General features: G+C 40.9%; 1 protein-coding gene and 1 long non-coding RNA gene across 10 annotated transcripts in view; one reads left to right on the top strand and one right to left on the bottom strand.

Moving 5' to 3' along the window:
* Positions 1-20,652, bottom strand: part of Sema6d (sema domain, transmembrane domain (TM), and cytoplasmic domain, (semaphorin) 6D) — a 577,847-nt gene that overhangs the window by 525,625 nt on the left and 31,570 nt on the right. The gene's annotated exons all lie outside the window — the stretch shown is intronic.
* On the top strand, positions 12,209-18,529 carry 4930517E11Rik (RIKEN cDNA 4930517E11 gene). The gene is made up of 3 exons (NR_040611.1): positions 12,209-12,233; positions 16,742-16,832; positions 17,189-18,529. It is a non-coding gene; the product is annotated as an RIKEN cDNA 4930517E11 gene (long non-coding RNA).

The raw sequence follows: 20,652 nt of genomic DNA, 5'->3' as shown, positions 1-20,652 counted from the left end.
AATAGACTTCCCTATGAACTAGAGGTTCTGTGCCCAGTGCCCTATTGCACCTGAGTAGTCAACCCTCTTCTTAACTCTACTACTGACCCACATGCTACCAAAGACTAATTGGAAAGCCAGGAAGAGGACAAAATCGGCCTCTACTTAGTGGACTGGCCATAGTCAAAGCTTAGGGACTATGTTATGGTCCCTGTTCAGACGCTGAGTCAACAAGTTACAGGTCTACCTCAGTAACAAATACCAACCAACAAGCTGACTAGCATGTGTTCCTTTGTGTGAGAAACAGTTCCTGGTAGAAATCCAGAACTGGAGCTGTAGGAAATGAGAAGAGCATATGTGTCTCCTCCTTTGGGAAAACAAAGAGGGAGAAAGACACCAGGCTCATTCCAGTCATACAGCACATAACTGAGGTCAAGATTTCGAATAGCCCCTCACATAAAGATGACAGTTCTGATTTACTGAGTATTTGTGATGTGGAAAGGAAATCAAAAGAGGCATTACAAAGCTTCCTGTAACCTACAAATGCTCTTGTCACAACTCCATGTTTTAGAGATGAAGCAGCTGAGGCTTACATGGCTAAATAGTGATCATAGAAAGACCAGTAGAGAATTTACAATGGGACAGTCACAAAATCTTTGCCTATATATTACTTATATATCACATATATTACTTACATACTAATAAAAAATCCCTATGAGGTAGGTATTAGTGTCATATACATTTGCCTTCTGGAAAGCTGATTTGTGAGATAGTAGAGAAGTACAAGGTCACATGACTCCCAGATAATACCCTCAAATTTCAAATCTAGGGAGATTGGCTTTAACAAGGGGACTCATAAGCACTGTTTACTATTCTGCATTATACCAAAGTTCTCAGTTGAGTTTCTTAATCTTCCCTAAATATTAAAGAATCCTAAGGAATATGCCAAAAACCTTCACTGTTGCTTAAAATGATAACTCTTCTCTTGCCTTGTCAACTGACTTTTGGTAGGCTCTTAGGCTGGGTCTGGGCCCATCTGATGACCCAGAGTAAGCAAAAAAGACAGCACACAAAGACTGAAAAACCTGTGTGGCTTCTACAGGAGTACATACTGACATTGAGATACAGTTGTTGCATGTGTCATCCTTATTTGTCACCTTCAAAAGCACACTGAACTTCAAGCATGGGCAGAATACTCTGATAGGCACTTCATCTTCCTTAAGGAAAGCAAGATTTACTGAGGAGTACAGAGATACTGATCTCTGGGAATAATTTATATTAGAGGAAGAAAGAGGACTTTTGGTTCTTCATCCATGCCCAAGTTTCTGCTGTGTACGAGAAAGTTAGGACAGGTTCAGGTACACCCTGGGGCTAAATCAAGGTACATAAAAGTGAGCTATGAGGCACTGCAATATGCTTAACCATCATAAATGAGTCCAGGCAACTCCGTGTGCTTCTAATATACCCTGGAGAATTAGACAGATCGTTGTTATCATTGTTACTATTTTATTCCCTAACTACAACTACAGCATCTTCTCTTTGGTAGGCTGTGTCCCTGAGAGCAAAATAAACTGAGCGGTTTCTTCCTGAAACATCTCATGAATATTAATCCCTTCTTCACTTTTTGTTTGGCAAAATATGACAGAAATAAAAAACACACTATAGTGAAAAAGAACATGAATACATAAAAAATATCTAGGTACTGTCAGAATGCTTGTGCCATCATCATTATCAATGAACACACAATTGACAACCACGTGGCACACACTACTTCTCTCTAGCATCCTTTCTTAACCCTAATTTCACTGAAGAGGTGTGGACGATTCTTTGGTTGGTATCCACAGACTCGTGTGAATTCCGGAGTTGCGCAGTCTCAGTGTACACAATAATGGTACAAATGGCATAAGCAAGAGCAGCCTTCCACAAACCGACTCTCAAGTCCTCAGAATCTTTTCTAAGAAAGTTCTGTGCTAGAATCTCAAATGTTGAAGACAAGGAGAATTTAAGCAGTTTTGATTGAAAGGAGTAAACAGAGCCCTCTATCCAGTCCTTGTCTCACATCCCAGTACAGCCAGAAGCAACTCTAAGAAGGCTTTCAGTTTGCACAGCACACTTGCAAAGTTCCTGATCCAGTACACTTTGCAGAGGGCCCATAAAACCAAGCCACTTAGAGCAGCAGAGGCCACAGAACCAGAAGCAGAGCTGGGACTAACATTTCTATCCCTCAACCCTCATCCAGTGAGCTTTGTAAACTGCATCCTGCCTCTCTATTGAGCACTTTTTAAGGGTCAAGTAAAAATATGTGTTTGTCCAGACAGCTTGCTCTCCAGCTCTGGTAACTAACCTCTAAGGCCCACCAGTTATTCCTGGAACCACACTATAATAAGCAGGTGGAGAACTTGCAAGGGATCAGATGATACAAAGCGAAGAGCATTTCAGAGTCTGCTTTGTGTTCGCAGACCTGGCAGTCAGCTTACAAAAACCCCCAAAATGATATTCCTAGAGCTCAGCCAGAGAAAAATTAGTCTTGCCATACTTAGAACTTGGTCGGATTGCAGAAAGTACACCTGTCAATTTCCCTTGGTTAACTTTATCCTTAAGCAAGGTCCTGAATTCAAGGCAGTGCCTTTGAGCCATAGGCAGAACTCTTATTAAGGCCCCAAACAAACAAATGAAATAAAACAAAAACAAATATTACAGTAGTTGTATGTTTTGTGCTTTGTGTTGAGTTCAACAATAACAACAAAAACAACCCAAGAATATGGCTAAACACCCATGTGACTCCCTTTCAGTGCTAAAACTAAACATCCAGTTGCCTGTCCCATTCCCCAGCAATAATGACATCCAGCACCCCTGTCACTGGCTTGTGAACAAATCTCTTGAGTAGCTGTAGAACAAAGTGAGCTTGTGAGAGCATCAGGTACTGTGTCAAGATATTGGGACAGTGAAGAGCAGAGTGGAATCCTGCCTCTCACACTTAGAGGTCTGGTTCCTTCCTCTTAGAGGAGATGTTTTCTAATGTTCAAAATAGGTAGCCTTTCAGCAGAGTCTTACTCTTTCCATAAAGGAACTGGCTTCAGCCTGCCACACAGTCCAGCAGGACCTTCTCACGCAAAATGTACTTGAAGTCTAGAGAAACATCTCAGCAGCTAAAGGCAATAGCTGCTTTTTCACACCCAAACAGCACTTCAAGGAATGGGACACCTTTTGGCACCCAAGTGCACCAAGCAACCAAGCATGGTTCATGAACAAAAAACACACGCCCACCACCACACACATTTAAATGTACTAAATGTCCTAGTAACCCTGGCAGTTGCAGGGTTTTATCTTAAAGCTGCTAGATTTATTTTCTCATTGTTTTCCTGTATGTTAGAAAGTTCAAAAACACTCCTTTACACACACACACACACACACACACACACGGAAATATAATGAAGAAACTTACATTTTAAAACTTTTCTATACATTGGCGATTTTATTATTAACTGTGCTGTCATTGTTGTGAACTCTATGATGTATGAACCATGACATCAAGTGTTTAAAATTCCATTGTGCTCAACATTGGAAAAACATGGAGACATAGAGCTAAGAATCCCATGTGACCTTCCTCTGTGTTAGCACTGTACATGTCAGTGGTTATGACCCCATGTGACCCTCTGTGGATGCATTGTATGTATCAGTGGTTATGACTCCATGTGGCCCTCTGTGGTTGCACTGTATCTTGTAGCAGGTGCAACCTGTTTCTCCAGCAACACAAAAAGAGGTTGACTGCCTATTTCTACCATCATGTTTAGATGTGAGAATGGCCAACTAAGGAAACCCAAACATACTCCTTCATAAAAGTAATTTTAAAATTCTATTAAAAATGATGAGACTCCACAACTTCAGAATTCTGGAAATAAAGGTGTTTACAGTAACTCTGAAATTATTTTTTAAGTGGCTAGGAAGTACAAATTTGTGCAGTAGATGCCTCTTGTTTTCTCCTCTGCTCCAATACACCTTGACAGTAGCCCTGAAAGTAACAACAGGCTGTGTTCTAGCGGGAGATCATGAAGGGAGTTGAGAGGAATAAACTGATCATAAACTTCTTGACTGAGGATGAGTGGAAGCCTGCTCCCATAGTTATCTTAGGAATTTACCTACTCCATTTACCTCCATAGGACATTGTCCAATGCACAAATGGGCCAATGTATTAGTCTCTGTTTTAAACTGACTGCTTTCACAGAGCCTGGAAGCTGACCAAAGGTTAGTGCTTTAGCCTTCCTATGCATTTCCTAGGCCTGCACATGATCTTACAGGTGCCCAGATCTCTGGTAGAACATGTCTCCTGGAAAGCACCTCCCTCCCAGCCTTTCTTCTCCAGTGTCTTATTTAGACTATCACTTGCCCAGCTGTCATCCATTCATTTCAGGCCACAGACACAGAACAGGGCTAGGAACTTCCCCATCAAGGTCAGAAGCAAATCGCGTAATGTCAGTTCTCATCACTCCAGTCAGCAGTAAGGCACAGAGAGGAGTAACTGAGAAGGACTGAATGGAAAGTATTAGTGTTGCAGATCATTTAATCTTATATGTTGAAAACCCCAACATTTCATGGAATTCTGGAACTCACTACATGAAGGGTATGCAATAAAAATAACATACTATTTTTCTTTTTCAAGATATATATATATTTCAAGCAGTTTACTGTTAACAAACATATATATATACATATACATATGTTTATATATATACATATATATATATATGTATATGTTAACAGTAAAGTATATGAAAAAGAAATTGGTACTAAAGGAATAAAATACATAGGATACTTAGGGATAAACTGTACTAATGAAGGAAAGCTATATATTAAAAACAAAATAACATTGAAAGTGATTAAATACTTTACAAAATGGAAGGATTACCATGTTCAATGATTGGAAGAGTCAATAGCATTAAGGAGGCACTGCATTGCCTATATTGATCTGCAGACAGAATGTAATTGTTATCAAATGCTGTCATTTCTGTAGGGGCAAGGTGACCCTGAAATTGACATGGAAATTCAAAACATTATAATTGACAAGCAATACTGAAAATGTAAAACAAGCTCAGAGGTCTTAAAACTGTCCTGATTTAAAGTCTTACAGTGTGGCACAGGCATACAGATACAAATGAATTTATGAGTAGGGTTGAGTAGCAAGTAGAGCATAAGCCCTGCGATGAGCTGATTTTTAATGAAGTGTGCCAATATCATTCAACTGGGAACAAACTGGGATTTCAATAGAAGGTGTCGTAAGCACTCAATATCCACAAACGAAATGAGTTAGGGCTCTTACCTCAAACTCTAGATGTGCACACACACGCACACACCACACACACACACCCCACTCACGATAAATATCTAAACATAAAAGCCAAAAGCCCAATCTTCTTGGAAGGAAACACAGGTACAAATTTTCATGACTTCCAGCAATGGTTTCCTAATCAAGGTGCCACAGCATAAGCAACACATAAAGTGACTTCATTATTACAAGTCTATGGGAGTGAACCCCACATCACTGCTGCAGAAAACACAACCCACGAAATGGGAGAAACCCTTAAACACTAAGCAATGACGAGGCAATGTTTCTAGGTTACATAAAGGATTTTGAGCTCCGATCCCTTCCATGGGGAGAACTAAGCAAGTCTACCCTTCTTTCTAAGTCCTTATTTCACCTAAGCTCACTGGGAGAACCAGTGCACATATTAGACTTATTTGAAATGGATGACAAGTTATGGGTAGGAGCATAGGAGACATTAAGGCAACCATGCTGGTTTGCTTTCAATGAGCAGTAATTATGGCTTCCCCAGGGATACATAGATAGAACCTCCTTTCCTTATCCTCTCTCACCTATATCCCCTAGTCTTTCTCCGAAGAACACAAGGCCTCGTGTAATTAAGGCAGAAAAACATTCAACACATTGGGAAGGGTGACTAGATACTCAGATAAGACTGCCATGTTCCCACTACTCCCTTTCTTTCTAGAAGGTAAAGTATTTGTTTTGGTTATTGTACTTGCTTGTTTTGTGTGTGAACTTGACACAAGCTGGAAATATCACGGAGAAAGGAGCTTCAGTTGAGGAAATGCATCCATGAGATCCAGCTGTAAAGCATTTACTTAATTAGTGATTGTACTGGCTAGTTTTGTGTCAACTTGACACAGCTGGAGTTATCACAGAGAAAGGAGCTTCAGTTGAGGAAATGCCTCCATGAGATCCAACTGTAAAGCATTTTCTCAATTAGTGATCAAGGGGGAAAGGCCCCTTGTGGGTGGGACCATCTCTGGGCTGGTAGTCTTGGGTTCTATAAGAGAGCAGGCTGAGGAAGCCAGGGGAGGCAAGCCAGTAAGTAACATCCCTCCATGGCCTCTGCATCAGCTCCTGCTTCCTGACCTGCTTGAGTTCCAGTCCTGACTTCCTTTGGTGATGAACAGCAGTATGGAAGTGTAAGCTGAATAAACCCCTTCCTCCCCAACTTGCTTCTTGGTCATTATGCTTTAAGCCCCGGAGCTCTTGACTCTAGCTGCATATGTATCAAAAGATGGCCTAGTCAGTCATCAATGGAAAGAGAGGCCCATTGGACTTGCAAACTTTATATGCCCCAGTACAGGGGAACGCCAGGGCCAAAAAGTGGGAGTGGGTGCGTAGGGGGGTGGGGGGTATGGGGGACTTTTGGGATAGCATTGGAAATGTAAATGAGGAAAATACCCAATTAAAAAAAATCAAAAAACATAAAAAACATTAAAAAAAAAAAAGAAATCCTGACTGAAACAGTTATATTTCTGTTGCTGTGATCAAATACCATGATCCAGGCAACTTAAAAAAAATGTTTATTTGCAATTGTTTGCCAGAGGTTAGAATTCATAATAGCAGAGCAAAGGCATGGCAGAAAGAACAGTTGAAAACTCACATCTTGAAACACAACAGACACAAACTACACACTAGGAGTGGCCTGAATCTTTTTTAAGCCTCCAAACCTCCCTTGAGTTATATACTTCCTCCAGCAAGCACATACCTCCTAATCCTTCCCAAAGAGCCACCAACTGTGGATCAAGTATTCAAATTCAGGGAGTTATGGGGGACAACTTCCATAAATCACCATGGAACTCAACAAGTTCTGCTATGGTGAACTCTTGTGAGAAGGCCCCCAGAACTCCTAAAGATGATGTCAGTTTGGCCATGAGGACAGTCCTTTAGAATTTATACATCCCAATGATAAAAACAGGAACACTCTGACTTTAAAATGTGGGAAGAATTTGAAGCCGTTTCTCCAAGCAAGGTACAAAGAAAAGAAAATAAGCACAACCAAGTGTGCTTAAAGTCCTTGATCATTAGAGAAATGGAACTCTGACACACGGTAAGATGTAGAACATCATGCGCTCTAGGTTGTATTTAATAAGACAGATAAAACCCACAAAATACCCAGTGTTCGAGATACCGTGGAAAGCCAGAACTTCTCTTTGTTGATGAGAGTATAACCTGGTGGAACTTCTGAGGAAAACCACTTGATTGTTCCTCAAAATGTTCAGTATGATCTACCAGCTCCATTCCTAGGTGTTTAACCAAGAGACATGTCCACACAAATTTCACCATAATGCCACCACAACACTACTTGTTCTTAGAGCTAAGTGACAGAAGTTTCATATGTAGAGGTTAGCAGATGGCTCACTGGGTAAAACAGCTTACTGTGTAAGCAGTAAGACCTGAGTTTGGGTCCCCAGAACCCATATAAAAGCCAAATACCTAGTGTGGACTCCTGTATTTCTAGTGCTCCAATGAGGAGATGGGAACTGAAGACAGAATGTTCTCTAGAAACTTGTGAGCCCTATGATCTGGTGTTCATCCTGGAAAAACCACAAAGAGTCCCTGGGTCAAATAAGGTGGAAGTTTGTATTCTGACTTCACTGTGCATGCTGTGGCACACATGTGCTGCATACACACACACACACACACACACACACAAACACACCTCTCCATTCACTAACTGATAGTGGATGAAAATCTCTAATGTCCTGATTCATATTGCATGGGTGTATGGATGAATTTTTAAAATACCATGTTATACCAAAGGCCGCAGGCAGTGGATTCCATTTAGGTAGGATCTTCAGAAATGGTGAATACAAAGAGACAGTGAACACAGGACTGGTTTCTACAGTTTTCCTCTAGGTTGATGGGAGGAAGAAATTGGGAGTAGTCACCAACAAGTATGGGGTGGGTTTTTATTTTTATGCTCATACAAATATTTCAGTGCCTATATCTACACATTATTGTAAATATAGTAAAAAACACTTAAGAGTTTTATGCTTTAAATTTAGTGATGTTTCTTCTTAGAAGGTTTTGTCCACTATCAATGCCAAAGATAGATTCTTGTTCATCTCTAACTTACAGTTTAGATTCTTAGGAACAACAAAAGCAGAGTAGGTATTGAAAGTATTTCTTGTTGCAATTGACATCTCCTGAAGGGATAAACTGCTAGGACACAGTTCCATATAATGAAAAATAAAAGCATTGTACTATGAAGAAAGCAAAAGTAATTACAGATATATACAATCTTAGCAAATGGCCAATTCTGGAATATATATGAGCCAAATTTCATTTCCTCAAGAATCTATGTGTATTTAAAAGTATCCCTGCTGGCAGGAGTAGGAGTCAATGTGATGGGCTGCTGATGGTGATGTGTACACGGAAGGCCTGCGTTGGCACTGAGGCCAGAGCCTTGGAAACACACAGAGGCAGGGAAGACTCTGTGTTCTGATAAAGTGAGGCCCTGTTTAAAGTTGGGGAGCTGGGAAGTGAATTTGAAAATCAGGTCAACAGTGGCTAGCTAAGGGTTTTGAGGGGTTTCAGTATTAATCAGGAGATATTAGTCAAGATCATTCTGAGACATGACAGATGAGGATGGGGGAATTACCATCTCAGAAGATATCAAAACCTCCAGTGGATACAGATGAGGAAAATAAAGGATGAGAGTGAGGGAGTGAGGGGTGAGTAGTGAATAATTAAACCTCCTCCTTTGCACATACATACTGGGTTAATGTGAAGAACTAAGTTTGTAGCTTCACAGGAAGAAGACTACGGGAGAGGAGAAACTCAAAGACAAACAGAGAGACCAGAACGCCTGCTAAAATCTGACTGCCGGTGTAGATTTATTTGCAACTACATTTAAGCATTATGCTAATTACTCATGCATCAATCATCTGTATTTTATATAGAGAAGCTCAGGGAGCTATTGTCTTTCCTGATGGTTATTGAGTCAGCATCAGTGCCAGCTGGAGTGCTGATTAAAACCTAGATTGCTGGCCCCACCCGGGGTTTCTCAGTGGCAGAACTGGATGGGTCTAAGAATGTGCTTGAACGACAAGTTCCCAGGGATGGCTGACAGTTGCTCAGTTAGGGACCAAGGGCACCTTGAGAACCAATGACTTAACAAGGCAGGGTTTCAAGGAAGAAATCCCCTTGATCTTAATGCCTGTGGAAGGATGGAAGGAAGTAGAGGGTTCAGAGCATGTGCCACTGCTGTTAGGTGCTGGGCACAGAGTGGAAGAGGGTGAAACAGGCAAGCTATTGCACGCACACAGCAGACTCCAAGTGGACATCTGTATGCTTTTATACCAATTAGCAATGCCATTTGAATTTCCAGACTAATGGTTCCTAAATGTAGCCATGGCAATACAGGGTTAGTAAAAACTATGTGTATTAATCTTATTAATAGACAAAATGAAAAATACATAAGCAAGATAAGTGAACAGAAAGCATCCTGGAGCTCTGTGATCCAAGGGTTACCAGATAAAACGTCAGTTGATTGCTCAATACAATTCTTTTCTCTCCAGAGCTGAGGACTGAACCAGGGACCCACCCTTGCCTAGCAAGCACTATATATATCACAGAGCTAAATTCCCAGCCCTGCTCAAAACAATTCTTAAGGAAGAATAGCTTTAAGAAAGGCCTGAAATCAAAATGTATCTGAGAGTTTCTAGAATTTCTTACCAAATAAAAACATAATGTACAGTTAAATTTAGTTTCTTATGATAAACAATGCTTCATTTTTAATATAAGACAGTTTTGTGTATATTTGGGACTGTCACTAAGACACTAACAATTTTTCAATGAGTATTTAAAATTTAAAAATGTAACTGGGAAAGTGATGTTTTATTTGGCAAACCTAATCCAGATATTCATTCAATGAGGGCTTAATAGGCTGACAGTTTTATAAGGGACACAAACAAACAAACTTACCACATCCCACACGTATCAATGAGTAATGGAATAGAAACTGCTGAAGTTTGAAGGATACAGTGAACTGGAGATCAATGTGGCTGTTCAACAGAAAAAGGCTCTGACACTAAGCAGATAGGGATTCAGCTGGTCCTGCCAGCTCATGCTGAGGTCAAGCAGAAATGAAGCTGTATGAGGTGCCAGCAGGGAAACGGGTGGGTGCAGCATGCTATTGCACTAAGACCAGATGCTACAAGTGGTATAGCACAGGCTTGAAGCACATGTACTGACCCTCATCAATATTTAACATGGATCCATGACCATGAAATTCAGCCCCTTTTCACCCAATGTCTCAAGGACTACAAAGAAAGACCTTAGATGACATCATACCAGTAGAAGATTAGATACTGAGCCCTTGGGACAGGACACTACTTCTGATGCTTGCAGTATTTTCAATTAGGAAAATAAATAGATCATTGGTACTAAATCCAAGAAAAAAATACCAAGAAGGTTTTGCTCATCATAGAGAAAGAAAACAGCTGTAGTAGGAGGAAATCAGCTTTCTCTGTGGAGTGGAGCCACGGCATCTCACACACCCAGGGCCATAGCAGAAAGCCTTGTCCTACTGTAGTCAGTCAACCTTGGTGCTACTCTTTTGGAAATGTTCTCCAGTGACACAGTGCTGAGGCTTTGGTTTCCCAGCTGTAAAGCAACAGTTTGGGATTACACGATCTCTCAGGGCCCTTCCTGTTTAATTGAATAAATCATTCATTAAACACTTACTGTGAGCCTGCCATATGCAAGGGAATTTTTCTAAGAGCTATGATGGATTCAAAGAGCTGTTTAGTCATCATTGGGTCAAATAGTGAAGCACGTGGTTTGTCCCTTCTGTTGAAGGGCCCATCTGGGCACCCTAGAGGAATGGCTGCTGGCCAGGAAACTCAAGCAAGTAGGACTTGCCAAATCTCCTTCCTCCCTTTCATCTTGGTTTTACCCCTTCCCTAAATTTCCTCAGGAGAACACCACCTGTCTGCACCCCACTCCCTGTGGTCCCTACTCTCAGCTTTTCAGTGTGAGAATCACTTCACCTGATAATCTCATACGTGCCAGAGCCCTCAAAAAGGAAGTGCTGGACTGCACGTAAGAAGCCAGCAAGTTAATGGTGTCCTTCAATCTTTGATTTCTTTTTACATAGTACTTACTCCAACCAGGAGCTGATCCAGACTAAATCAAGAAAAGAGAAATAAGATCATCATTTGTCAAAGCTTGTTGGTGTTAAACTAAGGGCCATTATCTCATTAAACCTTCACAAACAGCCATGACAACTGTTTATTATCCTCAGAGATGAACCTGGACAGGAAACAGCCAGTGAAGCTGCCACCAGTCACAAGCACCGGGGAAGGAGTAATTGCCTGTCCTACAGGCACGGTCTCATTGAGCTAGACATCACTAATTAGGTTAGACTGGCTGGCCACTGAGCCCCAGAGATCCTCTTGCCTGTTCGTCTTATTTCCTTGGTGGTAAGAGTGCAAACCTGCACCAGTGCACTGAACTTTTACATAATCCTTGCGATTGAACTAAGGTCCTCGGGCTGGCAAGGCAAACACTGCCAAGTTAGCCATCTACCCAGACCCACAGTGATTTGTATCACAGAAACATCTATTCACCTTGTCACATGTCTTTCGTGCTGTAGCAAAAAGACTGCAATACACTGAGCAACCACTAGGTTAATCTGGGAGTCTCCCAGGCAGATGAACACCCTTGTAATCCTGCATCTTATATATAGATATTTTTCCTTTATACACAAATGGCTGGCTACATATCTGTAGCAGAGCCACCATTGCTTAGATCAGTGCATGTGACTCTGAAAGTGTCTCCATAAGACACCACTTTCTTCACAGCTGTAAGAGGCTGTCCATCACCATAAGATTCCTGCCCATTCAATAAGATTCTATTGGAGGGTAGAGCTTCCAGGGGCCTAAGTTCTATCTCCATGGTGTGTCCACATGCAAGAATGCAGGTAACAAAATATATGAAACTTTAGAATGAATTTGTTTGCTGGTCATGGTGGTAGATGCCTGTTAACTCCTGCACTCTGGAGGCTGAGAGAGGAGAATAACGAGTCAGAGGGAACAGAGAAATGCAAGACTGGACTACATAGCAAGGCATGGGTTTAAATGGTCTAAAAAAAGACCAAATGCAAACAAAGAGTAGATTTTTGAATAGTCTTTTCTTATTATATGTAGGTAGATGGTGGCTATTGCTCTACTAATGTATTGTGCCTGATCTGTTATTATTCTTTTCAGCCTTAGCCCTACACAAATTGAAATGTTCAACGTTGACATTTTAGCTCCATTCACGGGCACTTTCCTATCAAACACTGCTTTCAGTTTTCAAGAACAGAACTTGGTGCCTCGTGCTACCCACATTTATTTTAGTATCATGCACTACCACAGGGTTCTATAGAATTCTATTCGATACCTCACTGTATCAATTAGCTACTGCTGAATAACAAATTGCCTTAAAAAGTAATGGCTGAAAATAACCATCCATTTATGCAACTCATGATTGTGTAGATCCAAAATACTCTCATCTCGGCTGTACTTCTTGATGGATTTGTGGTTGGCTTGAGGTCTTCTGTACATCAGCTTTAGTGATCTTGGTTGTGTTTCCATTTGTCTAGGACCTTGCCTAGGACAAATGATCTGGCTTGGCACTGATCCACAGAGTGTCTCATTTTCCAATGGGTCAGCATGGGCTTGTTCATCACTGTAAGGCAATGCTCCACTACAGCACACAGAACCAGGCAAGGTGTCATGTCCCTTGCTTTGAACTTGCATAGTCTCAAACACAGTCTTAGACTGTGGTTTTCTGACAGGGTTTCAGTTAACCCAGCCTTACCTCAAACTTGCTATGTAGCCACAGATAACCTTGTACTCCTGATCTTCCTTCCTCTGCTTTCTAAATGCTGGAATTGTTGCCTGGAGAGATGGCTTAGGGCTTAAGAGAACTTGCTGCTCTTTCAGAGGTCTGGAGTTTGGTTTCTGAAACCCACCCTGGTCTGCTCACAGCCACCTGTAACTCCTAATCTAGGTAATCTAGTGCCCTCTGGATTTAAGGGCATCTATAACTCCCCCACAAACACACACTCAATCTGATTTTAAAAAAATGTCAGAATCCTGGGGTTACAGATGGGCATTGACACATCCAGCTCCCAGTACATTCAAGAAATAGGCCTTGATATTCCTTTCCAAAAACCACATTCCTAATTAGAATCTGGGATCCATTCTAAAAGCAATCACAATCACCCAATTTCATTCTGTTTTTTTTTTCCTCTTTATAGTTTATTTTGTGCATGCGTGTATGTACAGGCATATGTATATCTCACAACTGTGGACATTTTGTTCTCTCCTTCTACTATGAGGGTCAGAGGGATTGAACTCAGCTCAACAGGGTTGAGAACCAGGACTTATTGAGAGCCATGGTGTTGATCCCCACCCACCCCAAACTTCCTTCTCTATTGGTGTCTTCTATCTATAACCAAAATAATTAATCTGCTAATATACTGGCAAATATTGGTATAATGAATTAAGAACCTGGAATAGAAGGCCTCTCATGGGTCCCCTGGAGACTAACCCTGGCTCCAGAGGTGACCCCATGCTGATCTGTGTTCCTTGGAAAATAACCCTGGCTCCAGAGGTGACCCCCATGCAGATCTTGGCTAACAAGAGACACTGGAGGAAATTAAAGGGAAGGAGGTCAGATTTTCTTCTCATCATTTGGCTGCACTGAGAGCAATTCTTTAACAAATGTTGGCTAGTTTATAGCTATGGCTTGGAGAGTAGGTCCTCACTGTGTTTCCAGGTCCCCTGGACACAGTTTTCCACGGCTCACATCAGCCACCCTGCTCAGGGCTTCCTTGCTGTTACACACAGATGCTTTAGCATTCTTTGAGGATTTTATTATAACCCTGATACCTCCCCTGAAGCAAGGCTTCCTCAAAAGTCTCTTCCTATAGATTCTTCCAGAGTCCTTGGACCTGTCACCTCTATGAGTAGAAAGGCTTCTAACCTCAGACAAGAAAAAATAAAGTACAAACTTGAACAGTACAGAAATGACATATTTCTATCAACCTCTACAAGAAATGCAGCCCCTTTTTGGCTATGAATGTAGGTAAGAGCAGCAGCTCTAGCTGTGCTCCTGCCACCCCAGCTGTGACTGATGTTTTCACATCTCATTACAGGTGTTCATGTGTCACGAGGTGCTGTTTGCCTCCATTACAGAAACACTATGCTAGATATGACACCCCACACGGACTTAAATATGGATTAATAAAGACACACATTTATTTTTATGCAAAATTGCTTTAAATTGTCTCGTTGGTTGGATTTCATTTTACTTAGTATCCTTCTGCAACCTTTATACATCTTATGTGCTTTGTGATAAGGTCTTTCATACACCTCTCTCTCTCTCTCTTTCTGCCTCTGCCTCTGCCTCTCTCTCTCTCTCTCTCTCTCTCTCTCTCTCTCTCTCTCTCTCTCTCACACACACACACACACACACACACACACACACACACACGTTTCAGAACCTCTGAACCATCTGAGTAAGTTGCATTTCCTTCAAGGCTGTGACTGACACATGCTACTTCACCAGGGGACTTGCTGCATATCTTGGACCAGTATTTAATGGAAGTAGTCTTTCACAAAGCACATTTAGGAACAGACGTCCTCCAGGAATGACCTATGATGTGAAGCCTTCAGAAATAAGAGCAGTCCATGGAGATGTCTGTTCAGAACAGGACTGATGTACTCACCCCCTATGGGGTCAAACACTCATGCCTCCTACCTCTTTGTCACTCACCAGCCTCTCAGAGGCTTCCTTGCAGAGGCTGCACATTTTCCAGCTGGTTCCATGTTCTTGCCACTTAACTCCCCCTCCCTTCCATTCCCTCTATGGCTTGGGCTTAGTCTACGAGCCTTCTATTTTTATACCCATAGTGAGAACATATGGCAAACAATATATCAGCTAAAGTACACAGACAAAATGAGTCCAGAGGACCAAGAAGGCTTCCTCCTGATCTCCAACCGGAGCCAGACAACTCAGATAGCCTTTGCCACTGGAGTTCTTCAGTGTAGTTAAACCCGTCTTACTATTTTTAAAAATGTACCTCTGGTTGAGTACTAAATTAACAAAGACACAGAAGAGTCCACCACAGTGGTATTGTCACTGGTCACTGAGAGTGGGGTTTCCTCTGTCTCCTTTGGTATTCTTAGATCCTAATACCTGGAGTTCAATTATGCATATTGGATGAATAAATGAGATGCAAATTTAAGCTGGGGCATGGAAGGTTTGCTTTGTCAACAGATTTAGTCACTGAAAAAAATGTACTGAAAACTTTATGGACAACCTTCATATTTTATTCAGCATCAGGCCACTAAGGACTATGTGTATAATGTTGGCTGCTACCGGCTGCCCTGTTCCCCATCCTGTTCCCCCTATATTTTATCTTTTATTACTGAAAGGCAGACCCAGAGGCAACACATTTACCCACAATCCCAAGCGCTGACCATTCCCTTGTAAATTTTGCTGATTTTAGTTATAGGAAAAATATTTACAAAGACTGTTTATCTTCTTTGATTTTTTTTTATCCCATCAATGTTAAAACCTGTTAAAACTAATCTTCAAAGTAATAATTGACATTTCCTTAAAGAAATATTTCAAGGCTCTATTTTACTATGTTTAATCACTTATGTATAATATTTAATACTCTCTATAAAATTACATTATATAAGAACAGCCAAAGTCTTAAACTATATTTTCTTTCATGATGAACCATGCTGCTCCACTTACTGTGAACCTTTTTAGTCTAACTTTTTACTTAGAAATGAGCGTGTTTTCAAAAATTAACAGAAAACATATTATTTTAATTTGTAAATTAGTCTTATCTCTACAATAGATTACACTTGAAGAGGCATTTTTTTAAAATCATTCTGTCATGTTTAGGCTCCTAAATTTTTCTTCCAAAAAGATTTATCATTTCCCTCCCCCCTCCCCCCGGAGCTTCTTATGGGTTATACTGAAATGTGAGTTCTTTCCATTTTCTCCCTTTGACTTTCATTTTCCATCACCCGTGGCCGTGCCCTGGAAAGGTCTTATATTGAAGTTGGTGCTTTGAACTGCGCTACACATGGCCAGTTTTCCAACATCAAGCTTGCATGTTGTCATCGCCTGTCAGGTGGTTCCATGTAACCCTTCAGGTTTGAGGAGTAGGCTTAAAGATTAGCTTCGCCTGTGCACATTCTCTCAGCTGGTAGATAAAGTAGATCATTCTGTCTGGTAAGTAAAAGTGTAGACAGCATGGGAAAGCTATTGTCCTGTAAATGTAACTCCTGGATTTACAGGTAGAGCGGGCTTATTTGATTTACCTTTTTTTTTTTTTTTTTTTTTTTTTTTTTGCCTCTGCAGTAACATCCCCTTATTCTGACATTTCCCTTTGCCACCCATATTGCTGCCCTCTTCTGTCAGTGTCCACATCGAAAAACTCCTCTGTGGATCTTCTTGGAAGACTTGACAACAGTGAATTTAAAAGGACGTCACTGATTCTGAGTGAGAGACTGTAAGTAAGTGCTCAAGTGCCAGTCTGTGATCTTTGTGACAGCTACTGCTACCACTCGGAGACACTCTAAGCTTTGAGGCTTTCTTTTATTTTTGAGGGCTAAATCTTCATAAAAAATTGCTTTTGTTTCCTGCATTTGTCAGCAAAGTGCTACAAGTTGCAAGATTTATTGGATAGAGTTTTCTGGTCACCAGACTTCTGAGATCAAGGTGTCTCCTTCTGAAGGTTCATTGGAAAAAGTTGCCCCGGGATGTTTCCCTAGAGTCTAACAATTAGGAAACATGTTTTGGTATTCTTCAACTTGGAGATGCGTCACTTCAATCCACCTTCATCATTGCATGGCATTCTCCTTGCAGGCATCCAACTTTCCCCTTTGAGTGAGTCATGAATAAGCATTTGGATTGGATCATCTACAAAGACTGTTCCAAACCAGCTTATGTGCATGAATATGAGAGACTAGAGAATATACAAATCAACTTACGTTAGGGTCAGAGACCATGACGGACACTAAGAGCTTTTAAAGAAGACTCATGCTAAGCAAGCACGGTCTGGGCTATAAACCATACATTTGTGCCTGGGAATCTCCCTACATCAAAGGTTCTAGAACCTGCTTCAAAGGTGCATCTTAATATATTAATTCATTTGTATCTTTGCTTTGGATCATATTGAGCATTAAGATGATTCATTTTCTAGCTCTTTTTTTCTTAACACCTTGAATGGCTCAACTACATCTGCCAGTATTAATTTCAGCCTAGTTAAGTTCAGTATGTGTGCTGTCCACAAACAGCTTCTCTACCAGGTCTCCTGTAGCCAGTTAATGGTAATGAGGCTTATTGTTTCAAGTCCACAGTGGTGCAAGGCAAATATCCCTGAGCACATGACCATGTCTAGAGATGTGGTCATGTTGTACAGAATGGCATAGAACTTTCACAGTGACTCTGAGTAAAGAAAATATTACAAAACAGCTATACACATGAAACGAATAGAAAGGCTTCTATTTTTGTTGTCTAAATGGCTAAACACTTAGATGCTTGGAATTTAGAATTGTACAAATTAAGCTCCTTAAAGATATTGGATAGATGCTTCTTCTCTTTTGTTAATGAAAGTAATTGGCTACAAGTTTATTTCCAGTCAAAAGTGCACACTCCAGGGATGAGCATGGACTTCTCTGGACAGTCAGCACCTCTCTGAGGTTCTGTTTTGCAATCTTTCTTTCTCTCTCATTTTATTACTCTTTCCCCATCCTAATTCTCTGGCCCTGCCTGTCTCTGTCATGTGCACACACCTAAGAGATGTTCATGTATAAGAGAAACATTATAAGAATCAGTTGACTATAGTGTGTGATGGAGGCTGTTGGGTTCTTGCAATGGCTGCCTTTGGCAATAGCTGCCATGTGGAGGGCTCCTAGCTCTCCATTTTCACTGGAAACCCAGCTCCCCCAGAGTTGTGACTGCTCATCAACCATGGCAGCTCAGAGATATGGCAAAACCTTCCTTGGTCTGTAAATATTGGCCCTCTTTAGCTTTCTCCCTGAATACCGAATACTTATGGTGTATATACTGTTTCCTTACAGTGAAAGATCCCATCAAAATTTTCTCAATTTCAGCTGAATATAATAACCTTTCCTCCATGTTTATATGTATGTAATAATCCCACCTCCCTGTTCAACTGTATACAATAAATATTCTGAAATTCCTAGGTGCGGAGGTTTCTCCATCAGAGAGAACCGTCCACCTGATCTCAGGTTTTCTGTGTGTGTGTGTGTCTCTGTGTGTGTGTGTGTGTGTGTGTGTGTGTGTGTGTGTGTGTGTGTGTTGCCTTTTCTTCATTCACTTCATGCCACAGTCAGTTCAGTACCCATAGTCCTGCAGCATGCAGCAGGGTAGAACAGTCAGGAATGTGGGTGGCACATAGACTTGGATTTGAACTTTGACTCTTACATGATGAGAACACATCCCTGCCAGTCTTGCTTTAAAATCTCTGGTTCTAGTTCCTGTTTTATGAGACAGAGAATAAATTATTTGTTTTACTGAGTTATTTTGAGGATCAAATAGGTTAGTAAAGAATTGGGACAGTGTCCAGCCTGTAACAAGGTTCAATGCGTTCACAGTTTCAGCTTCCTGTGTTCAACACAAAGCAAAATCTCCAGGACTCTGTGGCTTTGCCTATTACACAGCTTAAACTGATTGGAGCATATCAAGTGTTCCATCAGTCTCTGGAGGCAGCAGAAACATCAGTGGAGTCATAAGCAAAATGGAGAAATGGCGCATCTTTGTTTGATGCTATTCATCACTCCAGGAAGCCTCTAACTACAAGAGATTGGGTTTCAAAGTTTAGTTTGTGAGTCGCTTTCTGGAAACAATTTTCTAGACAGTGGTTAGATCCTCGAGCAGTATCATGGGAGTATATTGACTCATGTTAGGACCAACTGAGATATTTTCCCTCTAGGGTCCAGGGGAAAAACTTCACAGTCAAACCAAACGAGGTCATAGTACATTTCACAGGACTATCATATACGCTTAAAGAAAACATACATGTACACACACACACACACACACACACACACACACAATCCTCACATATAATACACATACAGTTCATATTTTAACCAGTAACATCTCTATTATCTCTCGCTTATTTATTTTATTTTATTTAGCATTTTAAGACATAGTCTCTATATAGCCTAGTGGAGACCTTAAACCTGCTTTATGCTTCTAACTTAGGATTCTTCTGCTTCAGCCTCCTTACTGCTGTGATTACAGGTGAAAAGTATTTTGTTCAATACATTAAATCCATTTTCTTATGGTTCCATTGCAGTGGTTTTCCTATGATTTTCTTTTTTAAGATACATTTCCTCAATGCATCTTCTTGTGCAAGCATATTTTAACATGTCTCATAGAAGGTAAAGGTGTCAAATATGCTATAGATTACACTAATTAAAGTACAAGAATTTTAGTTATGACAAATTTCCTTTCAAATTTTGCAGTATATTACTGCTTCTACCATACTGTCTGAGATGGCTGAGGTTATTCAAGGTGTTATAATAAGATACCACAAACTGCAGGCTTATCCACAATAGGAATGTATCTGTCAGTGTTCTACAGCTTGGAAAAATCCATCGCCATATTACCAGCAATCCAATGCTTCTTTACAGATCCTATGCAGTGTTTTCTGGATTCTAGATAGTAACATGGTCCAAAGTTTTGTGAGATCCATGCTCGAATGCCAGGACAGAAAGATGGCCACAGGAGACTGAAAGGTTAAAAAGATGGAGAGGAGTTGTATGGAGATAAGAAAAATTGTATTCATACCAGGAGAGGAGCACTAGGCAGGATGCCACTGGCAGGCAAACACATACACACAGATACACACAGAGACCCTCACACAGGCTACATGGAGGTAGGCACACAGACCTACAAGTAGATATACAAGGCAGGCTGGCAAAGAAGGATGGGAAGGGCTCAAGCCACCGACCTCAAAGCCATATTTGTACAGAATTTAACTAAAATGGTACTCTGCCAAAAATAATTACATAAATGATGACTTCACTGTTTACTTTGTGGCTCCCAAGACATCCATCTGACTCACAACACTATAATGTCCAGTCGCAGCCATTTTAGTCAGCTCATAATGGGTACCAACATCAATGGCATGTTGTATAAATATAAACTTGTCCTCACTGCCTTCTCTCCCTAACAGGATGTATCTTGTGCTTCTTTTATAGGATGTTAACCCCATTCATGAAGAATCTCATGACCACACCACACTCCAAGTCTCCATTTGCTGACACCATTACAATCTTAGAATCAGGGTTCCAACA

Source organism: Mus musculus, chromosome 2 (assembly GCF_000001635.26).
Source record: "Mus musculus strain C57BL/6J chromosome 2, GRCm38.p6 C57BL/6J".
Lineage (NCBI taxonomy): Eukaryota > Metazoa > Chordata > Mammalia > Rodentia > Muridae > Mus > Mus musculus.
Note: the sequence above shows the minus strand (reverse complement) of the source record. Positions and strands in the feature narration are given on the sequence as shown.